Source organism: Propithecus coquereli, unplaced genomic scaffold (assembly GCF_000956105.1).
Source record: "Propithecus coquereli isolate 6110/MARCELLA unplaced genomic scaffold, Pcoq_1.0 Scaffold383, whole genome shotgun sequence".
NCBI lineage: Eukaryota > Metazoa > Chordata > Mammalia > Primates > Indriidae > Propithecus > Propithecus coquereli.
In genome coordinates, this window is record NW_012149541.1 from 323736 (window position 1) to 329735 (window position 6000).

At 41.3% G+C, this 6000-nt stretch overlaps 1 protein-coding gene across 1 annotated transcript in view; it reads right to left on the bottom strand.

Moving 5' to 3' along the window:
* DIS3L2 (DIS3 like 3'-5' exoribonuclease 2) overlaps positions 1-6000 on the bottom strand; it is a 394844-nt gene that overhangs the window by 313268 nt on the left and 75576 nt on the right. The gene's annotated exons all lie outside the window — the stretch shown is intronic.

Consider the following 6000-nt stretch of genomic DNA (forward strand, 5'->3'; position numbering starts at 1 on the left):
CAGGGTCTGCTTCTATTTATGCACAGTGTGCAGGTGGGGGCTCTTCAATAGGAGTTCAGTATTTTCGGCTCTTGCGGGAAGCTATAACCCTTCCCAAGTTCCAGCTGCAGTCACAGGCCACTAGAACACATGGATGGAAGCTGTTATTTTTCCAACAGTCAGACTCAAAGGATATCTTGAGAAAGTGTTTTAAGTAACATTTCCCCTAAAACGCTGAAAGATTCAAAAATACCTAATTAACAGAATAGGTGAGGAGATAAAATGAAGCAGAAAATAATTTCTTTCTTTCAGCAGTGTACCATGTTTAAATTACAAATGTTCATGCCACAGTATACAATATCATGAACACCCAAATAAACTACTATAAATGATCATTCAGTCCTTAATTGAAAAATTTCTCATTTAGTACTAACTATGTTCAAGACCTTGAGATAGGCAATGTGGAGGCAGAGAATGATAACTAAGCTCAGTCCTTGTTTTAAAGGAAAACATGAAGAATGCCATAAGGGAGGGTACAGCTTACTTTAGCTGGGGCACCAGGAAAGGCTCCAGAGATGGTATCTGACCTGGTCCTTAACAGAAGAGCAAAATTTCAGATAAACCCAAAGGGAAGTATAATAGAGGACACTGTTTGCAAAAGTGGTTAAGAGGGCACTCACTCTTCCCCATCATGCTATAACTCTGCTTGGGGTACAAGAGGGGAGGTGTGGAGACATAAGGTTAGCAAAGCTCTCTGAGGCCAGTCCCTTAAGAGTGTCATAGCAAATTCACTTCTAGGACAGCTATTTCCAGCTGGGGGAGGGAAGAAAAAAACTTATATTTTTCATAAATATTTATCACTTACTCAAGGAATACTTCCTAATGACTAGCATGATAGGCACAACGGATGTTAAGTGAGGGAGGTGCAATGGAGAATAATCACGGATAGACTCTACCTCCACAAAGCTTACACTTTAGTGAGGGGAAGAGACTCCAAACAAATGAAAGTAAATTCATTGAAATTAAATTTTTAACAATTTCATTGTCTGATTCCAGGTACTTTTTCAGGGCTAAGTTTTTTTTTTTCAATTCCTATTCTTCTATCATCCCTTCCAGCTCAGTGAATGGTTAGTACATGAAGAAGTACAGAGATGAGAATGCCTCCTGCTTTGAAAGTGCCTTTACTTACAGAGCACTTAGAGAGCCCAAGGCTGGGCTCAGGGCAAAGAGAGAGGTTGTTCAGGGCTGCATCTACACTCTATTTAAAAGAAAATATATTAAAAGGACCTTAAAGATTTAATCCTTGATTCTTGACCCCAAGAATCCAATCCCCTTGCTGATATATATAAGCACAAAGGGAAGGGCAAAAGCCTTGTTCCAGAAGAGCATTTGTAAATTTAACTGGTGTATAACTCTTAAGTACTGGACCTCAGAAATAAGCATCTTAAGAGAGTGCAGATCATACTAAGAAAGAAGAAACTCTCACAGAGTTTCAGAGCAGAACAGAGTTGTTCCTATAGCCTGACAGAAGGTAGCAGTAAATACTGTCAAAAAAATGGTTTTTTCATCCTGAGCAAGAGCGAGACCTCATCTCTACAAAAAAAAAAAGACAAATTAGCCAGATGTGGTAGTGCACACCAGGAGTCCCAGCTACTTAGGAGGCTAAGGTAGGAGGATCACTTGAGCCCAGCAGTTTGCAGTGATAACTCCACTACACTCTAGCCCAGGCGACAGTTAAGACCCTATCTTAAAAAAAGAAAATGGTTTTTTAACTAAGAGAATGCCCACAGATATTTTATCTTATTCACCTACAGAGGTCCAAGATTTTCATTTCTGTATTTCTATAACCATCTCCTAACCTGAGCCAATCACCCATCTCTCATCTTTTCCTACATCCCTTTCCTAGGCCTGGAACTTGATCAGTGAGGATCTTACAGCCTCTGTCACTTCTGTGAATGCTCCTGTGATTCCCTGCCTTAACTGAAACCTGGCTGTCCCCCAATATTATCGCTTCCCTTGAGGTCTAGGTATCTCAGGGACTGGAGGAAGAATGTCTTCTCCTTGCTTTCCTATTCATGGGTTTAAAATTATTTTTTTCCTCCATTATCTTTCAAAAACTCCAGATCCTTTGAAATTTGTATCATTAGCTCTAGCTATACCTCCTTGGTGCTGTCATCTTTGAACCTTTTGGTCATACATAGCTCTAGTTCACTAATGTTTTGACTTGCAGCTCACTGCCTTCCCCTCCATCCTCATTCCCACAGACATTTTTGGGAGTTCACATCCATGTCAATGACCAGGCAACCCTAGCCTGTAACTCTACATACCTTTTGTTCCCCCTACTCCAGCCATTCTTTCCCATGTTCACAGCCTGGATCCCATGATCACTACTAATGTCGCTACCTCCAAAAACAAAAAATCAAATATCACACTTTCTGCCGGCAATCTTTGGTCCTTCCAGGTCACTTACAGCAGAAACTCCATTTCAACAATGTTTAAATTTCACTAAGACCTCCAGCCCACAGTCCTAACCACATTTTTACTATTCATTGTCCTCCCACTATGTTTACTCCCTCCCTTGGCCACATAGTTGCATGGCCTGTCATTATCTCTTATCCTTGCAAACCCTGAGCCTTGGGTCCCCTCTTCCTCTCATACTCAATGAGCAAAACTCCCCTCTCAACTGACCCCAACTAACTGTCTTCTCCCTTCCTATACCCAACGGACTGGATGGTACTGCCAAAAAATACCACACAATTGGGCTAATTAGTCTAACTCAGCAACCACAAACATGTTTTATTTGGCTTACAGGATGTTTAAGAATGCTTAAAACTGAGGAATTTCACACACAAAAAATGTGTATTTCCAGATTTTTTTTAAAAATCATAAGACCTAACAGCTGTGGGCAGCTAGCTCTATATGGTAGCAATCACCTGAACTGAGTAACAGCTGCTCCTTTTACAGTAATAAAACAATCTCAGTACGACTTACACAGGTATGCTACATGCCACACACTAGGTGTTTTTTGTTTGTTTGTTTGTTTTTTGAGACAGAGTCTCACTCTGTTGCCCGGGCTGAGTGCCATGGCGTCAGCCTAGCTCACAGCAACCTCAAAGTCCTGGGCTCAAGCAATCCTCCTGCCTCAGCTTCCCGAGTAGGTGGGACTACAGGCATGCGCCACCATGCCCGGCTAATTTTTTCTATATATTTTTAGTTGTCTAGCTAATTTCTTTCTATTTTTAGTAGACGGGGTCTCACTCTTGTTCAGGCTGGTCTCGAACTCCTGACCTTGAGCGATCCTCCTGCCTCAGCCTCCCAGAGTGCTAGGATTATAGGCGTGAGCCACTGCGCCCGGCCCCCTACACTGTTTTAAGAGATTTATATCAATCAACTAATTTAACACTGACAACAACCCTATGAGGTAGATACTATTATCATCTATTTTACAGATGAAGAAATTGAGACACTGAGAGGTTAGGTAAATTGTCTCTGTTCACATTACATTCAAGCCCAGGCAGTCTGGCTTCAGTCCGTGTTCTTAACTACCACGAACTGCCTGTTTGTCACAATCTCCACAGGGCCTCTTCACTCATTTATGCCATCTGCCCCCACGCTTGCCCCAAAAACCCAGCCCCACATTCCAAGCACTGACCCTCCCTATCTTGGTTAATGGCAACATCAGCTAGCCAGCCACTTAACTCAAAAACTAAAAGGTCATCAGGGATTCCCGTGGCCTCGCCTTCCGCATCTAATCCGTCAGCATGGCGTGTCAGCTCTAGTTCCACGTCTATCCACTTCTCTCCGTCTTCACTGCCACCACTTTGTTCACACTCTCTATTTTCTAGCCTGGTTTACTTCGATAGCTTCCTAAGTGGCCTCTCAGCTGCCACTCTAGTCTATTCATCTCACAATAGCCAGAGAGATGTTTTGAAAGCATGAAACAGATCATTTTCTTCCCCTGCTTAATAGTCTTCAGTGACTTCCCACTGTTCTTTGAATAAAATCCAACTCTCCAACACAGCCTAGAGACCCTACATGACTTGGCTACTGCCTAACTCTCCAACTTATTCCCATAACTCCCTTTGCTCACGATGTTCCCACAGGCTTCCTTCTTGTTCCTCAGAAATGCCAAGCCTTCTTCTGCTTGCTGTTCTTCCATGAGCTAACCTGACTATGTTCTTTTCCTAATTCTTCAAATGGCTGAGTCATTCTCATCCTTCAGATCTCAACTCAGGGATCGCCTGCTCACAGAGACCTTCCCTAACCAGCCTATGTAAAGTGGCTCTCCCTAATTATTTTCTCTTATCTTTTTTATTCCCTATTAGCAATGATCATAGTCTGTAATTTCTTCTCTATTTCTTTGGTTGTTGACTGCCTACTGAGTACCCAGCATAGACCAGTGAGCAAGATAGGCAAGTCACCTCCCCAGTGACCTGGCACTCAGCTGGCAGTCAAGAAACATTCGTTGAGCTAATTAATTAATTAATGTCTACAGAGCTGAAGTTCTCCCATCATCTCCGGTATTAATGTTGAGAATATCATCTCTCCCTTCTAAGTGACAGGGCATTCCACTGTAACGTCACCTCTATTCTTCGTATCTTTAATGCGCTCCCAAATATTCTCCAGCTGCTTTCACTCTTAACAAATCGTAAAGGTCCTAGAAACTAGCCCATACCATCCTCTGTCTTCCTGGACTAGGAGTTTCTAGAGGGCCAATGACAACTTCACACCAATATTGTATTGTAGGAAGAACTCTGACATCAGGCTTCAGGCAGCTCTGGGGGCTCAGCCTGAACTTCCTGTAGCAAAAGCCATCTTCATACCCATGTCACCCTGATCGTCACCCCAAACTGAAGCCGTGTCTGGGCATGTCTATCCCATACTCTCATCTCCCCCAACACCTCCCATAACAGCCTCCCAACGCTGTACTTCTAGAGAGAGAAACGACATATACTCTTCAATGTGAAAACTTGTTTACTGAAAAAAAAAAAAACTTCAAAACTACATGTACATGATCATGTGTTTTTGCTGGTCAGTTTTTCAAACACTGAAAAGAGATTTCTTTGGTCTCTGGGGTCTCCTCTTCCCCAGGTAGGACAAAACAACAAGGAAATGTCAAATTATAGTCAAGGTATTGAAAATAAAATGAAAATATTATTCTACTCCTATTTTTTTTAAATCTCCCTAATATCTCTCAATAAAAGCTTCTCTTCTGGGTAGCGAGAAGAAAAAGGTCAAAATAGACTTAAGTTTAAATACAAAAGTTAACAAATGTTTCTAAGTATATCTGATAAGCTTAATTTTCTACATCGGCATTAAAATATCCCTTCTCATCTAGCTTTTTACCTCACCCAGCAAGGCCTGCACACAGAAAGTTTATATCAGAAAGCAGATGGACTCTGTTCCTCTGTCTATGAAAATCTTATTTACAGTGTTGTATATTTCACACGGTGACCTCATATCTGGAACCCATTCCTTTCCCCATCTGCAAAGAACAACTGTTCTCATGTATTGGGGGAGGCTCTGGCTGCAGAGTCTCATGATGTCACAGGCCAGGAGGAATCATTTACAAACTCCTGGGAATGAGAATTGTTATATTGATCAGATTTTGTTTTAATGTCAGCAAAGTGTTGCTTCAAAAGCAAAAATTAAAAGGGAGCAGAAACTAATACCTCCATTACAGAATATTGCCCATACCCTATCCCTCCATAGGTATAATTCTATAACCAAAATTCTAAGCTATTTTTCTTTTGAGTTATAACAACTGAGGATCCCCTCACTCTTTTTCAAAAAACAGTATCCTGATCCTTTATTCAGTCAGTAAATAAATATTTATTCAATATAAATAGTCTCAATGGGGAAAAACAAAAGGTATTCACTCATATTTATTCCATTTAAATGCATTACACTTGGGACAAATACATGATACCGTGCTAACTTGTGGAATAATACATGACCCTGCCATCAAGGAAGTGAACAGTCTATTTGGGGAAACATAAAAGCCAAAAAATGGTAATAGGT